Here is a 26,454-nt window from a genome sequence, read left to right as displayed (position 1 = left end):
AGCTTTGTCTTTCCTTAAAATATACTCTCTAAGTTTTACCGCCAAATTTACGAGTGGCTGTCTCAGAATAACGCTACATTGTTCAGCAATCATCCTAGGCGAGACTAAATTTTCGTTTGCTATTTAGAAGTTATAATTCGGATCGAAATTGTAACCACACCCTCTATCTCAATTCCGATTGGATGTCGTTTTGGTTCGATCCAATCAAGCTTAGCGGATAATGTCCTTCTCGCTCTCTGTCCACGTGGGGACGGATTTAGAACATGCCCTGTTCCTCCGCGGGTTCTTCTGATCTTAGGACAAAGCTGTAACACATAGGCGGGAAGTCACTCGATGTAACGCCTGTTCCGATTCTTATGTCACTTGTTTAGGCTCGAATAAACAGTAACACAAGAAAGAGTGAAAAAAAAACAAGCTTTTAAAAAGTACAATAATTTATTTCCCTGAAAAATTCTGTAAAAATGAAAAAAATATGAACTTATGGTTTTGTAGAATCAAATCCAAAAATGATCCAAAAATAATCTGACAATAAACTTTTAGTAGTCCTATCAACAAAATGTTCTACTGATTTCACGTTCAAATCCCGGCGTAGAATCCAAAGATGGAAGACGATGACGTATGCTATGATCTGTAGTGTTGAAGTCTACAGTTCCTTGTAGAAATAAGAATCATCACTCCGGTTTCTGATAGCTAAATAAATTTTTATTAAAAACTGTCATTGTTCCACAACATTACACGAGTATACGTATTTTCCAGAAAAATAACAGAATTAATCCTTTTGAATCCAAGTAATTTGAAATAACTCCAAACCAAGTAATTTGAAATAACTCCAAACAGCACAAAATAAAACGAACAGTTTAACAGCTCAACTTCTACTGAGATTAATTCTCCAAAACATGAGTTATATGGGCTTTCTAAAACGTAAACAAAGGTCACGTGATCATCTTCTAGAAGTTTGTAGAAGCAAACACTTGCTACAGCTCACGTTTACCCAGTGTGACCCTGACGAAAACCAATCATTTTTACTCTAAGAAATAAAAAAAATGTTTATATCTTGAAGACAAGGTCCCAACATGACCTTGGAAACAAACAATCATTTTAAAATAAAATAGAACTTGTTACGAAGGTTGCTACAAATTCTGAAACAAGGTCAGGATTTAGATCAACACTTGGTGTTTATAACCTAACAATCAGGGTCAAACTATTTTCTAAAATAAAGTATCACCTCTAGTGAATAAATTTACACTACAATATCATGTAATGGAAAATAATTTTTAAAAAATCTGACAATTAAATTGAAATAAATTTATATTAAATACGATATCATTAAATCAAATATACAGAACACGATCCAAGATGCTGAATTTTCTTTCTGGCCACGGTAACCTTGCATAAGAGATTAACTCTAGCCTGCGGCAATGTTCAGACATCAAATCATGGCTTGTAATAATACCTTTGTTTATACACGACTTACGAACTGGGGCTGAGCAAACGTGACATGCATAATCATTGATTTGAAAAAGTAAATAAGAAGAGCACATAAATGAATACAGGCAAGAGACTACTATATTGTTGTTGAGTGATGTGTCAAATTATTGATGGGCGAAGAAATCGGGATGCCAAACAGAATGACAGATTTGACTTCAGCGTCAGAGAAGGGATCGAAGCGTGAAAAATCTCCAGAATACCCCTCCTCCCCCCAAAAAATGAAACGAATCCGCTATTTAAGATCAGTGGTACCCAAATGTCATTATGTTGGCTGGGATGTTGTTGACTTGTGAATGTTAAAATAGGTCGTACGCCCTCGATTAAATTGAAACAGGAATAAAAATGGCGTAGTATCTGGAATGATAAAGTGTTAGTAAAATATGATTGCACGAATGAGCGAAACGAAAGATAGAAATAGAAAGGTGACATTTTTGAAACATTAAATATCACTTTATCAGATTTTCGTCTGAAATAATTACTGGGAGAAGATATTACAAATTAAATTTGTTAACATTAATGGCTGAAATAAATTAGGAAGTACTACTGCTATGCGAAAATCTAACAAGTTATGAGTTGCTACGAGAATCTTTGTAAGATGTTATTGTAAAAAATAACTTGTCTATTGATACGACAAAGTAGTACAATTTCAAAAAAATTCACTGAATTTCGGAATATTATTTAAGACAATGTCTTCTAAGACACTTGAAACCATCCAAAGTGCAGATGAAAGCTAGTATCTCCAATCAGGAAACGGATAGAATGCCAAGATTTTGTATCTCAAGATAACGCGAAAAATAACTGTTCTTATTTTTTAGAAGCATGTTTACTTCGATTCAAGAAATTTGTCTTTCTGTGGGAAATTCTATTGTATCTTAGATCAAGTGAAATTGTATATATAGGTTTTGTAAACAAACTATGCATTCCTGTTTTTAATATCAGTCTTTGTGAATCCATGAACAGAGTTTATAGTTGTGCTCAGAAATTATTCAGATATAATCTGACAGGAAGTATTTATATAAATTATTCATTGGAATCAGTGTTGATTGATTTATTTGCTTAAAACACTACTTTGGGATTATTGTAAGTCCATTCGAAGACATCCTGGATTATATCATTTGATACAGAAGTACTAACAGTACATAAGCACATTCAAGACTATTGGTACATAATCACATTCAAGATTATTGGAATTCATTTGGAACACTCTATACTTTTGAACTTGTGATAGAACATTCAGGATTATATGGGATTTAATCCACAATACTGTAAGTGTCTTTTAAACTTTCCTTTATATTTTAGGGAAAAACATTATTAAACTTGACTAAAGTTTTGGTGTCGCTTTCTTTTTGTTTTATAGTTTAGACCTAGAATCGTAACACTATCGTTTCATTGCACTGTGAGGATTGCTATGGTTGGGGTGGGGTGCTACCAATATTTTATTTAAACTATTATAGAAGTCCAACCCAGGCTCGATTTTGGCTGGAAGTTAAATTAGTGAAAGATAGATGCAAAGCTCCGAACCCATTGTCATCAATGCTGACAGTTAGATGGTTACATATATAAAAAGGGTTGAGATTCAATGAAAAACAATTTAATAACAATTCACTAATCAAATGTTTCAAATTCGCAATTACACTCCTTCCGCTCGACCGTTTAATAGCCTACTGCATCACTTGATTAGCAGTGTGAGATTGATTTCCACCTCTCCTTGTATTTTATTCATCTGTGGTATTCTTCTCTCTCCTATTTATCCCAATTCCTTCTCTTCTTCTTTTCCGACTTTCTCCAACTTCCTTCTCCTCCTCCTCGACTTTTCTATACTTCTTCCCCTCCTCCTCCACTTTTTCCTCCAGACTCCTTTTCCTTCCCCTCCACCTTCTCTCCACCGACTAAAATTCCATCGACTTGGACTGTTTCAGCTAGTCTCACTTCCTCAACCAGTTCTTGAAGACACGGGACTCTATCGAACCCGAAGTTCTCTATCCCTTAAAAAGCTTCCTGTGAAAACACAAGGACGGTACAATATTGTTCCTTAGCCCTTTCATTTCACACTACACACAGCCTATCATCAGATAACGGATATTAAATTTCTTCGGTCACGCATTCATTCACATCAAGATATCCATACCTTCTTGTATGGTAAAACAACGCCATAACACATCACGGTATCAATTACTTCTTATACTTACGTCAATAAATTCGGTCACATCAATACATATTCCTAATCCTGTTATACTAAACAATATCACAATAATCGGATGCGTTTCTTTACCTTACATCTCATACAAAGTACACAAATATTCAAATATCCATGCTCTGATATATGCATACAGCCATTGTAACTAATTTTACATATTTCATACATTTTCCAAATTCACAATTCAAGCATGTGTAAATTCTAACGTAACGCACTAATAAATGTGCTGGTCTAATACGAAGTAACCTAATAGCGAATTACAAAATTAATTCTGACCACAAGCTAACAATCTACTGTACATAATTCCGCCTCGCATCTAATAATTCTCCACATAAGCTCAAGCCCATTTCTCAAATATGCATGTAAATAAAACACTACGAAAGGTAATTCTACATACTCAATGATACTAGTAATTAAGTATACGTAAAACTAATAATTACAATTATGATGCCGTAATATTCTGTATAATCGAGCAAATAACGTATTGACCTTTCGAAGCATTTTCTTTCCTTAGAATCTTCCTCTAGGTTTTGCCGCCAAATTACGAGTGGCTGTCTCGGAGTAACCCTATTGTTCAGCAGTTAATCCAGGCGAATACTAACCTTTCATTTACTTTATTGGTATCTTGCATCATAGAGGAGCCCCCCCCCCCCCCGTGCCTAAAGTTGCAAATGGTTTTTATTTGTTTGTTTCCCCCATAATGTTTTACGTTGTATGTGTCAAGTTTAGCAAAATTTGGATTTTATAAATGTAGATCTAGGGTTTACACACCTCCATACTCTTGTGTTTAAATGCTCTTCAACCCCTGGCTGGACTCTGAGCTTTATTTACGTTAGTGATCATCGTCAGGGATCAGTGATTGCTGTGTGTATCTTATACATGTTGTATGTCATCCCTGTGTTTCTGTATGGACTGGCTCATATGGATCACATTCTCTGAGTTATTAATTAGTTATATGTTTGTATTTGTGTGAGAAGAGATAGGTCGATTAGCAAGAGTGAGAAAAAAAATATATAAAAAAAATAATTTGGTAATTTGTTACTGATGTATGTGTAGGTGTCTATGTTCCCCGTGTTTTTGTTTTCGTAACGTTCTTATTGATTGACCTTGCTTTTGGGGAGATCAGGTACGACCCGTACTATCTCGCGTTAGCCGCGTAGCTTATGTGTCGTACCATCATTTGCTCTTCAGTCAGCAAGGCCAAGCTCCCTGTCCCATTTGTATATGTGCATTTTTCTGTTTCGTAAATAATATGCTAAATTACTTGTTAGAGGACCTATAGAGTGAGGTATTTTGTTGCGATTTAAAGCGGTATTGTACGTATTTAATTATTTTCTCGCACTGTCTTCATTACAGAGTTAATAGACCCTATCAAATCCATATATATTTTCCTATCCGTAATATTGTTTGTAAACAATAATTGTCCGGCTTCTACTGTGCCATATTTGTTTTTAATTTTATTCATTATTAGTTGTCTATCTGCGTCGTTATTAAGACATCTCAGGATTAAGTGCTCCTTAGAGTCTATACAGTTACCACACAGTCTACGTGGTGGTAAGGTTTTAATGTTAGTCATTTATCATCAAGGTATTGGAAGAGCCTACTTTATATAGAGACCGAGCTTATACGTGACCAATTTTTCCATATTCCTGTTTAGGTTTGGATGGAGAAATTCTACTGCGTTTTTTTTCTTCGAGGCATTATCAATCAATATTTTGTATATACTTTTGTTTTCCACACAGATTTGTTTATTATCCCTATACATATTGATTAAGTCCCTTATTCTTCTACAATGACCTGGTGGTTCCGAAAGTTTACTTAATGCATTGTTTTTACATATTGCATTGTTAAATCTACACAAATATCCATGGATATATATGTATATTGCCTCCCAAGATAGTTTTGGAGTATTATTAAAAAATTTAAACATATTTAAAATAGTAGCCTTTTGCTTACTGCTGAGATTTGGTAGGCCTAGCCCTCCCTTCACTATAGGTCTGCATATATGTTTCTTCTTTAAATAGTGTATTTTATTATTCCAAATAAAGCCCATTATTTTCATTTCTATAATATTGATCATGGAGACTTTCCTTTTTCTAGGCTGTTGGCTGTAAATTGTTTTCGAAATTTTATTAGCAGTAATAAATTTATCGCAATTTTCTTTATCAGTGGTTGATATTTGTTTGTATTCAGGTTTAGACATGTAGTTGTTTATTGTTTCGCTATCAAGATTTTGGGTTATATATATATATATATATATATATATATATATATATATATATATATATATATATATATATATATATATATATATATATATATATATATATATATATATATATATAAACGTAATTCATTTTAATATCTTCTAAAATATCCTGTTTGTCTTTATATATAATATCATTTTTTAATTTAATATTATCTGTCTTTTTATTTTTCCCTCTTTTGATTTCCATCCTTTTGTAAATTCCCCTCCTTTTTTGGATATCGCTGTGAATCGATCCAATGAAACTTAGCGGACCATGTCTCTCACGCAGTCTGTCAACGTGGGTACGGATAAGAACACGCTTCATTCACCCTGCGGGCTTCCCTCTGGTCTTAGGACTAAACTGTAACACATAGGTGTGATACGGCAAGCCTTTATCAAATGATGCGAGCTGTCGCCTTCGCCAACTCAAGTTTCAGGTCTCTGGCGGGTTACGGTAATATTGCGTAACAGTTTAACACTAGCCTGCGACAATCTTTAGCCATCAAACACATGACCGCAGTAATATTTCCAAGACAGTAGATTATAACTTATACATGACTTTATAGATGAGGCTAAGCAAACGTGACATGCACACCTTAGCACTTCTAATCATAGACAATAATCTTTTTCTAAATATAATCACATGATATATAGGTATTTTTTGAAAATGAATGAAATAATAGTATTAATTGGGCTACATTGCTAAAAGATGTTATAAACAGATTTGGTTTTGATGAAGCATGGATGTTTCTTCATACTGTAAATTGTTTAATTTCTGAACAGAGTTTCATATGATGCTTTTATATCAGAGTGGAATAATAAATTACAAACTTCCGATAAACTGTTTTCTTTGTATACATTTGAAGACTGACTTCAACCTCGAAGATTATTTCAAATCTTTTCCAACCATAAGCATATATCAGCTTTGAGAAAACTCCGAGTGTCTACTTATGGTCTGAGAATTGACATTGGAAGATATGGAAGCTATAGAAGAGATAGAAGTGAAATATATTGTATCCAATGTGACAACCATAATATTCAAACATACGTGCAACATAATTAAAACAACAACAACCTGTCCATGTATAAGCATATTCGATTCTTAACTTTTAGTAATAAGTAAACGGTATGTGCGCGTGCTAAATTTGTTTGTGTAGCATTTAAAATAGAAGAATGATTATTATTCGTACATCAATCTGTTCTTGTTATTTTTTGACACATACATGGTATGGTAAGAAGTAAGACACATGTTTTTCTAGCATGCCTTTTTATTCAGCATATATATTGTTCAAATTTAATACTTTGGGGTGTTACGATAAAGCACGGACTTGTTTCAATTACGATGTTAGAAAATAGATTTAGTTATCGTCTACACTCACTAAAACGTCCAGTCTAAAGGCAAACAACAAAGATCATAATCTGCCGTCTCATAATGTGCTTGCAGATCAGGTCTATGTTGTTTTGTTGTACTGATTACTTCTAACAACTGCACAAACCCAGATCTGCCGGCGCATGATGCAACGGCAGATATGGGTCTGTGCAGTTGGCAGTTGGACTCATCTTATAACTGAGTACAGACGGTATCCTGACAGGATTTACTCCCAAGGTAAAAGCGCCCCCCCCCCCAAAAAAAGAACTAAATATTTCCAATATATGTCCTAAAATGAAATTATGATACTTGCCAAAATGAAATAATAGGTATGGAAACATTACATAATGACAGTTGAATTTTTCTTTAAAAATTACATAATGTTTAATCATTCACTGGTATTAAATATTTGGTGTAGGTTTTGTACGTTTTGGGGTTAGTTAGTGCGTCTATTACTGAATTTGATCGCATTGTCCTTTGACCTGATGGCTTCATACTTTAAGAAGGTAACTTAAACTATCGGCAAGTTAGATTTTGATGAGCATAACAATGGTGAGGTTTATTTACCTGGAAAAAGCCTTTTGTTTGGTATTAAATGTCGCCCATAGCGAGCCGAAATACAACGGAGTCTTTGATGATCAACACACATTATGTCGTCAAGGCAAAGTTTAAATGATAGGCCACCGAGTGAGTGTCCATCTATCGATTACCAAACTATGTGAATCGAATTCGGTGGAATCGGCAAAACAGTGTGTTGTCACACATGCAGCTCTTGACGATTTTACACTGATCTCGGATGACAGTGTGCTGTCAGAAATCCTCTTTGCTTTTCTGAAGAAAATATAAATCTTGTACCCCACCTCCTTTTGCGCAGAAGTTACAATGCTACTTCTGTGGAGCTGCCGATAAACAAGTTATTCTCGTTAAAATCGTGAGGAAAAGAACGTATAGTTAATAGTGCATATACACAACGCACGTGTGTAAGAGTACTACTCACCTTTGACATTTAAATCTCTTAATTCGTACAAAGTTTCTTCTCGCTCCATGGTATTGCTGGTAATGATTGGAGTATACCCTTCAACTGGAAGCTCACCATCCTACATGTTCACGGTATTTGTTGACTTTGTAAAGCGCAGTTACATATTGTTCCTACTGACACTCTGTATTGGTTCCACTTCATTGGCATCATTAACATATACCCATTTTGTTCTCTGCACAGTAGTCCGAAGGGGGGGGGGGGGTGGACGCCCGGGGGTAATATTTTTTTTTAGCGGCGTCCCTACATTGCCACAGAGTAAAGTGTTATGTCAAGTGGAAAACTTCAACTGCCCTGTTCTAAACATTAACTTTGTAAAGAATTGAAACAGTTACACAAAAGTGAGGTGAAATACTATGAAAATGACAGCTGGAAAAAAGCTACCAATGGTGCCCACATTCGCCTGGCGCATAGGGGTAATTTTCGCCCCCCCTCCCCCGACTCCCTCGCGCTGCTAATGAATAGTCAATACAAGCGAATCCGGCCGGAGGGGTGGGGTGGCGCATGCCCCTCTCCAAAGATGAGTGCTAATACAAGGAAAATCTTACCAAAAGTAAATGGTTACAATTATGCATTTGAAACTCTCAAACTACAATAGCTTCCAGAAGGTTCTGTCACATGCATTACTACTGCTACTACTAATAATAATAATACTGCTGCTGCTGTTAGTAAATTTAAAATTATAGTTACCATAACAAGTGGATCCAACTTCACCACATTCTCCTCCTGGCCCGTGTTTCTAAAACTATCATGGTTATTTCACCACTGGTTCTAATAACCAAGGCAAGAACAAGAAAAACAACAGATATGACCATAGCATAAATAAAAATAGCAATAGTAATCCTTAATTATTGATCAATGTGGACGTTATTTGTATTAATAATTCATTATAATTAATTATGGACCCGTACGTACATTATTTGTATTAATCATTTATAATAATTAATTATTGACCAGTGTGTACATTATTTGTATTAATCATTTAAGTAAATAATATCTGGGTCTAAAAATTACATATTATCCAAATATAGAAATAGTTACCGTAGCTACTTTTAGGTGCCCAAAAATGCTGATGATAATTTTGCTTGACTATGCCCTGTTTCGTTTGCATACTATATCTCAAGCTTGGTAAAAAAAATCTTTGACGATCTATGTACATTTGACGTATTTCGGTAGCGTGTTTACATTTCTGACGATTTATCTACATTTTACGTATTCCGATCGCATTTTTACATTTCTGACGATTTATGTAAATTTGACGTATTCCTGTTGCGTTTTTTCATCTCTGACGACTTGTGTAGAGTTGACGTATTCCGGTCGTTTTCTTTGACATTTCTGTCGATTTGTGTTGACGTATTCCGGTCATGTGTATGCATATCTGACATTTTGTGATTCATGTTTTCCTGAAAAAACAATATAGTCAAGTCAGAGCAGTGGATAAATAAAGTTGATTAATATGAATATGATTCAGAATTAAGCGATGTCGTGATCAATACATACCTTTATTTTATGGTCATATTTTTTTCTCCGTTAACTTTGCTTTGTCATAATCGTTCATTATTTTACGATATTAAACTCGCGTGTAATTGATATTGAAATCACGTGGAAGAAAGAACTACTTTCTATTGTAAACAAACAATGGACGCAGACGCCAGCACTTTTGATTTATTTCATTTGTCTGTGGCTGAAGTAAACCAGCTGAATGAACTAAAGCAGATGTTTCGTGGACTGCCACATACCAGCTGCTTTGGCACATTCCGCGTTAACTTTTTTGATACAATGTTTCGGATTTAGGCAAACTATAAACGCCAGACAGGGTCCTTACAGATAATATCCAAGTGACAAGGCATAAACTGTCTTTTTTAGCTGGTAATAAGAATGGCAAAAAAATATACTTACATTTTTACATCCTGAATTTCCTCAAAATGTACTTTCTTAGTTCTGTAAATCCAAATTACATGAGCCATGTCATGTCATGAGTTCTCAAGCTTGATTACGCATTTCGAAATTGTACTGTAATTTCGACTATATTCCAAGTGCAATTACATCCTCCTTACTGCACTCAAAATGAAATAAACACTATATTCCATAGCGTCATTTTGATCATTGCAATTGAAAGTCATCATATTTTCCCCACGTTATGATTTGAAAAATTCAATAGCAGAATAGAAAAACACTTGCAGAGGTCAACAGTACGCTGCTCCGTCGCCGCTGAAATCCGATGTACTTCATGTAGAATTGGCACATAAATCCAGCCCATAATCACGCAATTTCGTAGAAAGGACAAAAATGCCAAAATCTATTCATTCCAGATCAAATGAAAAAGTTATTGCAATGCGCATTCATTCACAATATGACTCCTAATTTCAATTTTAAGTAGACCAAAACGCCACCTTCTTTGGAAAGATATGTTTAGCGCGCGACCAAGTTCAAATTTATCTGGGCGGAGTTAGGTGCGCATTAACACTGTTGCTGTTGTGTAATGATGAATCTGCGCTTGTGTATTTAGTTCGGAATACGGCATACATTCAGTTACTTTGTTTCGTGTAGTGTATTTTTATTCACATACTTAAGCCATAGGTAGAATTTTAGAAAATGAGCACATAATAAAAGGTTACTGCATTTATCGTGGTAAATAAAGTTAATTATTTAGAGATTGGAAATATAGTGTTTTTACTCGCGCTAATATAGAGTTAGTGAAAAGCAATGATACAGTGTTGCTAGTGCAAGCTTGCACAATCTCGTACTACCACTGGTTTACCCTTGTAGTTCAGCTCGCACTACCATTGGCTACATATTGTATCTCAGGTCGCATTATCACTGGTTTATCGTTGAAGTTCAACCCCGCACTAACATTGACTTATCCCTATAGTTCAGCTTGCTCTACCACTGACTTATCATTATAGTTCGGCTCGAGCTGCTGTTGGCATATACTCATTGCTCAGCTCGCGCTACTACTGGTTTATTGTTGTTGTTGTTCTAGGGTTTAACGCCATTTTTCATCACAAGATAGGCTATACATGGCGGCCAGTATAACTGTTGGAGGAAGAACCCTGGAAAACCCAGGGAAGAACCACCGACCCACGAGAAGCTACTGGCAGGCTTTCCCATGTACCCACGCTAGCCGAGACTACTGGTTTATCCATTTAGTTCAGCTCGCACTACTATTGGCTTATCCCTACCACCGACTTATCCTCGTGGCTGAGAGGATTATGTCAATGGTAGTACCAGAAATACAACCTCGTGTTTATCTTACTGTGTTTGCAATTGCACACCTTCCACCATATCAAGTTCCAAGTCAACCTCTCCAGAAATGAAATGAGACAACTGTGACGTAACATTTATAAATCACGTATTCCAGTTTCTTATTCTTCTTCTCAACGTGCTTATGCCGTAAAGAGTCGATGGGAGAGTTTCCGGTCAAGAGCTAAGTGTGAGACTGAGCTTGTTGTCATATTGTGTTTTCTCAGTGTCTCCGCTACTCCGTTTATCAATTTTTGCTATGGTCTTCCTTTTCCTTTAAAGCATTATCTTTTGATGTTGTAAGCTTGAGCTGCGGGTTGTTGGGGGTTCTTTCTGATGAGGTGTCCAAACAATTTAATTATTGAAGCCTCATTGTAGGTTATGACAGATTTGTTCCAGACATTTCTCTGATCATCTCGTTCCTTATCCGATCCTTTTTGGCGTTGTTTTTTCTCAAGCATCTCATTTCAGACGCAGTGAATTTTTGCACGTGCTTCATGTTTAGTGCCCACGTCTGGGACTGATAGCACAGATTTGGGATAAATATAGCATTTATTAGTTGTCTTTTTGTTTCCATGGGAATATTTGTTTTTTTTATGATAGAGGTTAATTGATAATCTACATTATTAGCTTCTGAGTCATTGTTTCGATTTCTCTGTCTATCCTTCTATTCTCTGTGAGTTCCGAGATTGTCTAATTCTTTGATTTGCTTTAGTCTCGTATTTTCAATGTTAATGTTTATTTTTGTATATGTTTTGCTTATCACCTATGTCTCTGCTTTGCTTAATTTTATCTTCATATGATACTTTTGACATGTATCGTTAAGGCGAGAAACATACGTTTGAAGGACTTTATTTTGTAGAGTGAAGTAAACTTCGGTTTTCGTCGTACAACAGTTCATATAGGTCTTCTAGTTGTGGATTTGTTTCTTTTATGATTTGATCCATATCGATGACAACAAAATGCGGGGGGGGGGGTAGAATATACCCTTGTCGCACTCCAGCTGTTAATGCAAATCAGCTTGATAGCCCTGTGGTGGCACTTTTGCTGTCTTCATATATTGCTCTAATTTTATCTAATAACTTTCTGCGTATCCTGTAGTCCTCAAGCACTTTTCACAGCTTGTTTCTTTTTACTCTTCTGAAGGCCTTTTCTTGAACGATAAATGCTATAGTGAGTCCTTGTTGGAATTTTATGGTTCTCTCATTGACTTGTCATACCGCAAATATTGCATCAGTACAAGCTCTAACTTTTTAAAAATCAAACTGTGCTTCACTGAGTAGTGGCTCTATTATTACTCTTGTTTGCGTTTCTATTATATTGGTAAACTCTTTATCAATATAACTCGTTAGGGATACGACTGTATGTGTTGCAGCCTTTCTAGCATCCTTTCGTCTTCCAGAGTGACAAAACACCAGCTCTTTGCCTGTCTTTTGGTACTTTCATCTCTAGTCACGCTTTCTTGAATATGCATGTAAGCCTTTTGGCCCCTGTTTCCTCACATGATTTTATTGCTTCTGCTTCTATTTCATCAATTCCTGAAGCTTTGTTGTTCAGGCACTTCTTGATTGCTTCTCTTACTTCTTGCTTCAGGACTGTAGGTTCAGTGTGGTCCTTGTGTCATGGTGTAAAGAGTGTCTGAGTGTCTCCCTGTTCGGATGGATTAAGTAGATCTTGGAAGTATTCTTCCCACCTTGCTTTGATTTTGGTATGATCGTATAGTGGCTAGCCTAGTTTGTTATTTATTATTTCTATTGGGTTAAAGGTCCCGGATCTTAATCTCATAGCTTTTATACCTTTATAACAGTTTTGTGGGGACTCTTTATAGAGTTTGCTCAGGTCGTAATCATACTTTTTAATTGATTCATTTTCGCCATCTTGACTGGTCTCTTGATGTCTCTTCGAGTAATTCTCTATATAATGTAATCATATTTCATTTTTCATCTTCAAGCCATACTTGGTAAAGTTGTTTTAATTGTTTCTTGTATCTGTTCATTACACCATCTTATTTTCTTTTCATTTGGTCCACTATTTTTCTTTTACAACACTTGCATTTTAAGCTGGTCATTCCATTATTGTATAGTGCAGGCATAGTTCTTATACGTTGTATATTTTATATTTTAGTGCGTCTAGTGCAAGTGTCATGTCTTGTTTCACGTCATCTTTAACAGTGTCTTCATTTAGTTTCCTGGGTTTTATGGTTTCCTTACTTTCTTGATGGTTGGTTTGTGTATCAAATTTTGGTGAGGGTACGTGACGACGGGGCGATGATCAGTTTCAAGACTTGTGTTGAGGATCACCTTTGAGTCTGTAACATGTAGCTTTTTTTGAAAGTCTCGTTAAGAGAAAAAAACAATTTTTGAGGCACGGTATAGATTATTCCATTTGTACCAGGTTCGTATTTAATTTAGTTTTTGCTGATGGAAAGTGTTCGTTATGTGTAACCCATGTTCTGCACACAGGTTCAGAATGCGATGCCCGCTTTCGTTGCCCTCCGTGGTGGTGTCACTATGGTGGCCACTTTATGCTTCCCAGGGGATTCCCGACTCTGTCATTAAAATCTCCGATGATGATAAGATCATCTTTATCCTTAACTCTATCATATTTGAGAGTTTGTCAAATAATTCGTCATTTTCTTCCTCTTTTTGTCTAACATTGCATGCTGCATATATTTGTTTCAGTGTTGTGATTTTTTCTAACTCTTTCAGTGTTATCAGGACGATACTTTCTGATATGTTATCTATCTCATAAGTCTTCTTCGCCATGAGCGGATGGATGATAAAACCTACTCCATGTGATACATTTTGTATTTTTCTACTCCACTCCAGGTAAGTGTATAGTTTTTGTGTATTTGGTGCGTGTTCTTTCCTTTCCTTTGACAATTGGAAATTCTCATGATTGATATTTTGTATGTTTCCATAAATTCCACAAAATCTGTCTTTATCTCGTAGTCCGCAAATGTTCCAAGTTGCGGTCTTTTCCTTTGCTCTAGCTCGTAGTCCTTGCGCATTGCCAGTTCGTTTATCCACTAGGCCTGTCCGGTTATTTCTCCTTTTTTTTTTTTTTTTTTTTTTGCAGTCTATAATCCACTACCGGCTAGCTAGGTCGGTCTTAGCCTAACCATAGCCCCATTAGCGAGAACGTTTCGAGGTGACCCGGGTTGACCTCCACGGTTATCGTAACGGCCTTGTTTACGTCTTTGATAATGTCTGGAAAGAGGACTACCGACAGTAGGAAGCATTCGGCCATCAATCAACCAAGTGAAGGTCTGACAGGTGTATTGAAGAGAATGACGTATACAAGTAGTGTGGCTAATACAACACACTTGTCTGACACCACACGAGGAAGAGTTCCTCGTAATTTAACACGTCTACAATGCGTAGATAAATTGTTGCGTATTCAAGTTGTTTAACTTTACCATTTAGATAAACATCCATTCAGCAAATAACACATTTATTTTTGTTTGCTTTGTAATTTGATATATAGCCTGAGATTAAAACTCTGTTGCATGAAATAACTGTAAAAGAAAGTTATTTTATTTGAATATTGTTTTCCGATGAAATTGCACTTCTTTACTGAATAGTTTATATTTTTATTTTGGGATATTGTTCTTTTGCATGATCTGAATTTAAAAGAGATAATATTTCCACGTTACTTGATCTTTGTTTCCAGGACCAGTTGATAAAGTGCATATATTTAACAGAACGTCTTTGTAATATTAGTAGAACGAGAATTTTTTTATATATTTTTTATGGGGAAATTATTTTGTAATACATTTTCCTGCAACATTTGATTATTGAAATTATATGCTTTTTCAATCCGTGTGTCCTTTTTTTAAAATTGTTATTTATGCCCGTGTTTATTTTACATTTCTTACCGGGAGGCAAACCTTTTTTTAATCAGAATGTTGTGAAAGTCACAAAATTGGACATTTATAACATATGGTAAATTTCCAAACAGAAGATACTTTAAAAAAAATAGACCGTGACATTTAGATAATTATGTTATGAATGTTTTATAAATTACCAGTGGTTTTAAGTGATAAATAATTAGAGACGCATTCATAGTTGTGAAATCATAGCAATATTTCCAAATGTTCAAATGTGTGACTACATTTCGAATTATTCATTTATATTCATGAACAAATAATGTTTCTATATAGAAAATGAGTATTATTGTGCAAAAATGATTCTAATTCTATAAGAACATTTATTTTTATCTTTAAATATCCTGAAATACTAGAGTTGTTGAATTGCTACAAATTTTGTGATTAGTTTCTGGCTCCAGTAAAGACGTGCACTTGTACAGAATTAATTTTGGAACGGTGTAAGCTTTTCTTCCATCGCCCAACACAAAATTCCGAAAAAAGAAAAAATGGCAAAGCGACAAATACAGAATAGATACCATTATAAGTCGAATCGATCTACAAACAACCGAGATCCTGATCTGACGTAGCATAATACGTCAGGGTCTGTGTGTTTGTTCTACTGACTGCTCATAACAAACTACACAGACCCCGATCCGCCGGCGCATTATGCGATGGCTGATATAGATCCGTGTGTGTGTGTGTGTGTGATTAGGATTTTTAAAGTAGCTTTAACAATTTTTCAGTCATATCGCTACGATGTCTGCAGTGTGGCAGTTTATAGTGATGTCTAGCACTGGGGCATCATGCCGCAGACATGTAGCATGATGTCCCACCCAGTCACATTAATCTGACACCAGGCCGACCAGTCCTAACACAAATCTCTTAATGCTGAGCGCCTAGCGAGGCAGTTGTTAGTAACATTTTTGTAAGTCTTTGGTATGACTCGGCTGGGGATCGAACCCACGACCTCCCGCTTCCGAGGCGGACGCTCTAACCACTAGGCCACCGGCGCGGTTGATATGGATCTGTACATTTTGCAGTTGGATTAGTCTTATATGCGAGTAATACGGTACTAGTCTGATATATTAAACTTCTATACAGAAAAGTAGTACTCGGATTAAGAAAGAGAAGATTGTCAACGTTAATGACTTTATTGATTGTTGATGTGGCTTATGACGATGTTGTAAAGCCATTATACATTTTACATTTACCGATAAGTCCATAAAGTCTTCTTGAATACATTATCTTATTGTTATTGTGCAGAATGTAAGGGCGAAGGAGCACGCATAATCTGTTTTTCTTTATAAACATACATACATAGATACGTTTATAGGTAGAGAACTAGGTACATACATACATACATACATACATACATACATACATACATACATACATACATACATACTGTAACAGAGTAAATTTTTAAGAAAACTATTACTGCACCATAACTGAAGCCGTCTTTTCGCGGTCAGCGTGACACGCAACAATTAACTTTGCCTGCGATGGTTAACCTTTCTTGTTTTGGGACATGATTGAATTTTAGCTAGGACCCGCTAAAATACAGCCCGACAGATATGTTAACTCGGGGGTTAACTAGCGGAGAACGGCAAGGTAGAGACAATCCAGAATCAATTTGTGCCATTTGAAATAAATGTCGTAAACTGAGTTTTTCCAGACATCTTTATTACTGAAGGCGGAAAGAGATTTGTTCTAAGTTCGATAGGCGTGTTAAATTTTGGTTAGTTAGATAAAGTTAATCTTGATTGGCTAAGCTCAATGAAGGGGTGTGTTTCCCTGATTAAATTCAAGTTTTTAAGTAGTTTCCCGCGAGACAGTAGTCAATCTAAGATCCTGCTGGAAGGCAAGAAGTTGATTACAAAATTAGTAAACAAAGGCACCACATAACAAGTGGACACACCTAACTCATACATATCTACATACATACATACATACATACATACATACATACATACATACATACATACATACATACATACATACATACATACATACGTACGTACGTACGTACGTACGTACGTACGTACGTACATACATACATACATACATACATACATACATACATACATACATACATACATACATACATACATACATACATAGTAAAAAGTACTTGCTCGTTAAAATTGATCAATGGTCGGATGTCTGACAGTTGAGGGAGATTAAAAGAGATATTCGGCTTCATAGAAAAAGAAGCGAGTCACGTATGGGAGGTACAAGGTTTGTTTCAATCACCTAAAGTATGTTCACTGATATAAGTCTGAAATTGTTTCGTTGAATTTATTCGTTTTATATTCATTCATGAATTTTCCGTGATTTCCGATGTTAATATATTGCATGCATTTGTCTCTAATGTTATATGACTAATGTATTATAAGGATTTCATGCATTACTTCTGATACAAATTGTCTGATTATGTGAAAATATCTGCCGTAAATGGTATGTATCAAATATGCTAGGAATTGTTCTTACTATATCTGAAAATGTTATGTCAATGAATCGCTAGTTAGCAAGTAACGTAGCAAGGACAAGGAGCGAAGCGCATTAACTCATTCGTGTAATCATGCTGTCAATGATTTTCAAGCGACAAATGGGCGCATGGTAACTGAGGTAGTCCATTGCCAACCCACAGGGGCGCAGTATTATTCATTACGATGTCTTGTTATGTCATTGTTTCATTTAGGAATGCGGTTAGCTGCTTGAGAAATACATTAAATTCATGTTAATAGGGTTTTGTATCAGCGCCATGTTGCGAACTGACCTATGTTAGCCTTAGTTGGTTGAATTACGATAAGACAATATATTAGCTTTAGTTCTGTTGAATTACGATAAAAAGATATCTAACATAACAAGAGTGGGGATTATTGTTCGATCCCAGAAGTAAAAGAGCATGAGAAATATTTATGTTGCATTGTTATTTACTTAAAGGTGAAATTTGCTCTATACGTGCAACACGAAGTGGAAGGTAGACGAGACAACCATGTACGGTTGATGAGCCGGAAAAGTGTAGAGATAGTGAGAAGAGGAAACAGAATACGGCGTCTCAGATGAAATTTGTTTTATCAGTATAACAGAATGGCTAATTCGATTTCTTATAAATTTTTTAATTTTATTTATAACAGAACGTTATCATTCAAAGGTCGTGTTCTGCTTCATTTTGTTCATGTAATTGATTAAGCTGTTATATTTTACATGTGAAGGATCGTGCTCTTCTTTTCTATATCTCTGCTCAGATCTCTGTTATTCCTTCCATTATTTTCATATTTTAGGTTATTAATTTCTCGATCCGGGTAATAACATTGTGTTCGATCATCTCGTAGCTAAAGACAACCAAACAAAGGCACCACATAACAAGTGGACACACCTAACTCATACATATCTACACACATACATGCATACATACATACATACATACATACATACATACATACATACATACATACATACATTGGTCCGTAGGTTTATATGGGAATGGTACTACGGGGACAAGAGTGTTTGTGAAGATATGAATGTTTATAGAGGCTAGGTAAAACGTAAAAGGTAATGATAAAATACCGAAGGGAAAATTGGTGGGTATTTGATACGGACAAGGGAAAATATAATGGTAAAATGTTTGCTTAACAATCCATCACACACCTCAACAATGCATATATACAACTCAGCATCAGTCATGCACCCTCATTTGATTACTATCCAAACATAATAAATTATAACCCAATTTCACACCCATCCACTCCAAGAAGAAGGGTAGTTGTTACAAATAATATCACACAAACAAACCAGCATACTATGGTAGGAAGTGTTTATAGGCATGCTACAATATCCATAAATACAAACATTATATCATTCACAAGGGTATGAAGTGTTTACAGACACACTAATATACCTTCACATATATGTATACTGTTACACAGAAGGGTAGAAAGTGTTTATAGACACTAATTTAGCCTTACCTTATTGAATACTGTCACACACAAGGTAAGAAGTGTTTTGTAGCCACACTACTATACCCTTACATACGTGCATACTATGAAACAGAAGAGAAAAGGAGTCAAAGGGGGTTTCAGTCTAAGTTGTCTACAACACAGACGTAAAGAAACAAACACATAAAACAAAATATTGTCTGGCAAATATGATTAATATCTTTCTTTACTAAAGATCTTGGTGGCCCAGAAAAGGGCCGTTGAAGTTTGTATATAAAACACGGTTGATATAAATGGCATTTCTTCACTGGTCTTTTTCTTCTCAAAATTCGTTTCGCAGTTGGTCAGTTAAGTAAGACCGGTTAAGAGTCCCTTGCCTCTCGACACAAATTCTTCTTTTTCGTATAGCTGTGTCTGTGATCCTGGTAATGTTACATTATGCCTTAAAGGAGACCAGAAACCAATGGAAATATAGAATAATAATAAAAGTACTATAGCAGAAAACCTTATTCTGAAGTATCATCTGCGACTGTTATGCCAATATTTAAATATTGGCCTATCTTCTAGGAGCTGAATTTCCGTGACCTCGTATGCAAAATTTCCGCGCCTATTCGGTTACTTTCGGGATGTGACGTCATAGTAACGACTCCGGCTACCCAAGTGGGAGTTGCCAGAGTAAAAGACAATACCGTTTTGCGTTGCTTACGGGTGTAATAGAACATTAAGAAAAGCCTGCGAACATATTTTTTTTCTTTTCCGAAAGATAAAGGCATCATGAAAGAATGGGTACATTATTACAAACGAGTCGATTTCAAAGCAACACCATACAGCACTATGTGCACGTTACATTTCTCAAAGGAATGTTACGAGAGGGATCATGAAAAAATAGCAGCTCAAAGATACGCAAATGCTAGGCCTAGACTAAAAGTTGGCGCTGTTCCAGACATACCTTTGAACATTTTAAATCCTGGGAAAAGCGTTAAACGTGTGAGTTACGAAAATGGGCAGAAGGACGAGTAAGTGACCACAAAATGCAACAATCAATCCACATATCTTTTATCTAAAACAGCAGTGCTAAAAACAAATCTGATAGCCCGACACCCTGGGACCCTTCTGGTTTTAGTTCCGGCCCATCCTGTATTCAAAGTGAGGTGCCCGTCAGGCTTGTCGAAACAAAAAGTGTTTGCCTGAGGAAACTTTGATCGCGCTGGTGAAATGAGTAAATGTCTTTTCAAGATGTTGACATACATGCCTTAACACGGCACAATCTAAATCAAATCACCACTGTCGTAGGTGAAATTTAGATTTGATTTTAATCAAATCGAAGCTTTGCTAAAAATAAGATTCTAAACCTGTCGTGTTTCAAGAAAACACAATTTTCAGTAATCTTATAAAAATTAAATTTTAAAAAAAAATGCATTGTATACATGTAGTATGCATAAACGGTAATCTGTATTAATTGGAACTGATATAAAACTATTCCTTGGGCAGTTTAAAAAGGAGCGATTAAAAAAAAAGGTCAAAGTTTCACATTAACTGTCTGACAATAGAACGGGGGAGGGACTATTGACCCCCCCCCCTTGCCCCAATGTGCGACCGCCCATTTGACGTGCCTTTTCTCGCTGTAATACGCCTTATTATTCCCCCATGACAAGCCCCTTTTGCATACTCTGGTCAGTTCTGGCTAAATTGCAAAATAGCTAAAGTTTTGATTTAAGTACGCAAACAATAAAGCCTGTGTGACTAATGAACAGAATCCTTATCCTTACATTGATCTTGTGAAAAGGACTGCCCTTCGGACATACTTCCAAGAAACCATGTTCGACAGTGTGTATGTATAAGCACCAGCAATTGATTACCAAATAAACGATGCCTATTTTGTTGTTACTTACGATGCCATGGACTTCATTTTAACAGTTCAAATCTGCAGTCACAAGTTACCGTACATCTGGCAACTGTTTTTCTCAAGTTTTATGCCCCACCTTATTTTCTTAGGTTTAAGTCTTAATGCATGTAACACTGTTTGCTGATTAAAATATTTATTCAGAATTAGTTCTTTAGGGCCACATATACTGCATGGTATATTTTGTTTTATTCCTTGTAATTTAATCATGGTAATTAAACTTTTCATATACGGTAGAGGAATGTCAGGTGTTAACTGGCCGAGTTTCTTTGGCGGAAATGGAGATGCGATTTTGTTTGCAGAGAAAATTTCAACGTGATCATTCATTTAAGCTAATTGGTGACAATTTTATTCTTTTAATTATTTTTTTTACTATAGTACTGTTGTAGTTGTTTAAAAAATCTGAAATTTACTTGAATAATGTTTAATCTTCACGTTCTATTTACTGAAGAAGAAAAAAAGAAGAAAAAAGCTGTTGTATGATATTAATTATTTCGTCCAGTGCCGGGTTTAGACGTGTGTGCGTGTGATTTGAATTTTTAACGTAGCTTTAACAATTTTTCAGTCATATCGCTACGATGTCAGCAGTGTGGCAGTTTAGACTGTGGATTGCATACGTTATATTTAAAAATGGTTTGGGGTTGTTTTTTTTTCTTCTGACAAATGAAAATTGACAGACATAATGTAATAATCGGGACTTCGCTGCGCAAAATTGAGAGATATTACGAGATCGGGATGTAGATGAGGAAATACCCCCAAAATCGGGAGGTTTTTCTCCCGGCTTGAGAGTTGACAGGTATGAACTGTCCGGGCTTGTGGAATTTCATTCAGGACTTTAGTTTATTTAAGTCACCAGCCCGGGGCCTGTGCCTAACAAATTTCTTTTAGTACTTATCAGTACAGTACATAAACTGTTATATCAGACTGCAGATTCAACTTTTGAATGTGCAACCCAAATGTGGTCTCCTGTCTGCCTCGCTCGCCAATGTTTATGTTTGTATTCGAGGACTCGCTAGTATAGCGTCACGGTACCACGTGATCTGTCGTCTCATTAAAACTCGGAAAAACTCGGCAATTTACGGAATCGTGGTATCTTCCACGCAATATAATCACTACCCGCTTACGATATTTCATTTATAAACATTGCAGTCGAATTAAAATCTGTAGAGAATTACATACGTAAAAGGAAAATTTTGATTTCTAGTCTCCTTTAATATACGTGCGGTAGTCTGAGTTGAAGACCATGCTCGAAACCATTCTTGATGACTTTATACTAGTCCACAACTTGCTGAGTTGTCTTTAGAATAGGTGATATAACAGCTTAGATTATAGCTGATTATCGGTAGAGACTGCCATGTACGACTCATTTAGCTCTGCGTTTTTGCGCACTAGTGTAAGAGATCAGAATGTCTCCAAAGAAAGCCGCTGGTCGTAGGATGTCTAGACTGCTTGGTGGATCCTTTATGCTTGCCTCCTCTTTTCCTTCTGGTTGTCTGTTCGACTCCATCTGCCCACCATCTGTCGTTTTGATACATTTTGTAACGTTTAACTCATTTGCTTGTTTTTGTAGGCGGTCTTTATTCTAGCTCCAAGTATGTGGTGATCACATATCCAATTCGAATGTTTGTGATTTGTGAAGTTTCCTGCTAAGTATTGCATGCTTTTTTGCGTACTTGTATTGTTTTTCCGAAAGTGTAACAAAGTGGTTGGCTACTACTGGCTGACTGTTTTGTTCTTTTAATCTTAAATTGAGGTTCGCAACGCTGTCTCTTAGTTCATGCAACAGCATGCCAAACAGGTTTTCTTTTAAGGGTCACTCAGTTTAAGTTTTAAGAGTTTTCGTGGGTCAGATCGAACGTACTATCAATAAATAACAGGTACACTATTTATATATGTCATGCTATATGTGTATCCTATATTTTGAAGACTTTTATATACTTCTGTGTGTGTTTTCTATATGTGTGTTCTATACTGTATATATGCTATAGATGTGTTATTCTTAAACACTGAGTATTAGGCGTAATCTATATTTGTTTCAGGGGGTGAAGTGTTCATTACTGTTTTCTAGTCATGCTTTGGGATGGGGTTGGCAACATCTTTTCACTTGCTTTAGTCATAGCAAGGACCTTTTGTTCTGTTTTCTTGGTGGGTTCACCGTGCTTTTTCTCGGCGTCGTCTTATTTTTCTGTCTTGTGTCTTTCCACTCATCCCATTCTACATCTTGTCCGCTAATGTAGGTGTTTGTCTTTCCTTCTTATGTTACCCTCTACGTACTCTCTTCCATCTTTTCTTCTTTGTCTCCATTTTCTTCTCCTTTGCTTTGTTATTCCATTCCTTCCTCTGTCTCTATCGTCTTACCCTCTGTTACTGTTTTCGTCACATACAGCGCCCTTCGTGTATGATCTCCTTTCACATCTTCAGCTTTTCCTTTTTTCTTTCTTCTTTCTGTCCTCTCTTCAGAGTGATTATTTGCTTGCTACTTCGAAACCCAACAATCTCGCACGCATCCTTGTCGTGTCTTATTGTTATTTATTTATTTATTTATTTATATGACCCATTTCTTATGTCACTTGTTTTGCTCGAATAAACAGTAACACAAGAAAGAGTGAAAACAACAAGCTTTTAAAAATACAATAATTTATTTCCCTGAAAAAATTCTGTAAAAATGAAGGAAAAAATATAAACTTACAGTTTTATAGAATCAAATCCAAAAATGATCCAGAAATAATCCGATAATAAAATTTTAGTAGTCCTAATAACAAAATGTTCTACTGATTTCACGTTCGAATCCCGACGAAGAATCCAAGATGGAAGACGATGACGTATGCTGCAATCTGTAGCGTTGGAGTCTACATTTCCTTGTAGAAACAAGAATTATCACTCCAGTTTCAGATAGCTGAATAATTTGTTTATAGAAACTGTCCTTGTTCCACAATATTACATGAGCAAACGTATTTTCCAGAAAAATAACAGAATTAATCCTTTTGAATCCAAGTAGTTTGAAATAACTTCAAACCATGTAATTTGAAATAATTCCAAACAGCACAACATACAACTAATAATTTAACAGCCCAACTTTTACTGATTAATTCTCCAAAACATGGGTTTTATGGACTTTCTAAACCGTAAACAAGGGCCACGTGATCATCTTCTAGAAGTTTATAGAAGCAAATACTTGTTAGAGTTCATGTTTACCCAGTCTGACCCTGACGAAAACCAATCATTTTTACTCTAAGAAATAATAAAAATTGTTTTTATCTTAAAGACAAGGTTCCGTCATGACCTTGGAAACAACCAATCATTTTAAAATAAAATAAAACCTATTTAAAAAGGTTGCTACAAGTTCTGAAACAAGTCAGGATTTAGATAAACACCTGGTGTTTATTAACTAACAGTCAAGGTCAAACTATTTTCTAAAAAGTGTATCATCTCTAGTGAATAAATCTGCATTACAATATCATGTAATGAAAAATATTTGTTTTAAAAACCGACAAACAATTAAATTGAAATAAATATATAATAAATCAGATATAATTAAATCAAATATACATATCACATTAATTTTATTATTTATTGATTTCCTCTTTCTTTTATTCTTCATCTTTTTATAAACATAGTCTTGTTCGCTGACACTAGGTCGTCTTTACATCCTGGCGAACATTTCTTGAGTCGAATAGTTCTCCATTCTCTATGGGTTATTGTCTTTCTTACGTTTACTTAAGTATATTGTCTGATAACTATATTTTTCTCAGTTTTGTGAAACGTCTAATCGCGGGTCATCAATTTCGCTGACTCTCGATCGTCACTTCGAAATGGAGAACCAGACGGCTTGAGTGGAAAAGCGGGCATACGTCTGATTCTTTTGAATGACATTTGTGTCTTACCTTAATGGACCTAAAAAACCGAGTTTCCTTTACCGTTAAGGATTTAATTACATAGCTTTTATCTGTCGGTGTGGGGTGGAGGGGGTGGGGCTGGAACTTAATTTTATTTCGTTCAGAGGGGGATATTTGTGAGTGGAATTTCCATTGACCATATTCCCTGATAAAATCAGTCTCCTCCATCTGTGGCTATCCGTTTCTCACTACCGTCGTAGACAGCCACGATTCCATCCTTGCTGTTATTTTTATACCATCGTGACTTTGGATGTGTATTCGAAACAGTAACCTTGAAAACGAAGTGATGGTGTTTGTTCAATTGTTTGGAACGTCACCTAACGCCTCGAGGAAAGAAGTAGTCTTAAAGACTGAATATTCGGTTCGTTCTGAAAGAATCCGAAAGTACCTTTGACAAGGATTACTTAACTAGACAAAAAATTAGTTCGTGTCACCTAACACGTACTTGAACGTCATCCTCCTCTCTATAAATTGGAAGACATCAACAAAGAAGCGTTAAGATTAATTTATTACTTGCCTGAGTTACAACGAGTGACCAAAACCGAATACATGTACAATCTCGAAAGCATTTTAGATTGAAGGAAACGTAAGGTTGGCAAACATAAACTTCAAGAAGTGAAGGTGCGTAGGAAAGGATCTCAACCTAGCTTTGATTATTATTGCCGCACCACACGTCAACACTTATAAAAAGAACTGACCATCACGATGTTACGCACAGCAGTGACCACGCCTTCTCAGAGTTCATTGTTTCAAGAACTACAAAAAAATGATAGTATTCAGAACGTATTCCTAAAACTGTAATTATATTTAACGCCAAATCATTGTAGTTACTTGTGTCATTGGTTCAGCTATTATCAATTTGAGTTTCCAAAAAGGAGACAAAATATTTTGGACAATTTTATTCAGCAGTTGTACTAGCATGGGCGACCCCTCGCCCCTCAGATTCCACCTCTAAGCATGTTTCTGTTTACATTCTTAAAACTCAATAGCTGACCACTACATGTGCCCCCAAAAAAAATAATTATGCGGGCGCCCCTTTGTTCTAGTTATGTCTCCCCCCCCCCCCAGTTGATCCTTGGAATATACTGCGAAAAATACCAACAGCGGAAGCATTGCATCCAAGGCCAGCCACTATCACAGTAATTCGTAACAGCATCAGCAGCCCTCTTCGGGAACTTTAAAATAATTTTCCTTTGACATCAAGTGATTCTGCTGAAACCAAAACCACCGAAATATGAATAACCAATCTTAGTTAACCTCACCGA

The sequence above is a fragment of the Sinohyriopsis cumingii genome, chromosome 2 (genome assembly GCF_028554795.1).
Source record: "Sinohyriopsis cumingii isolate HCF-2022 chromosome 2, ASM2855479v2, whole genome shotgun sequence".
NCBI lineage: Eukaryota > Metazoa > Mollusca > Bivalvia > Unionida > Unionidae > Sinohyriopsis > Sinohyriopsis cumingii.
This window is presented reverse-complemented; position numbering follows the sequence as displayed.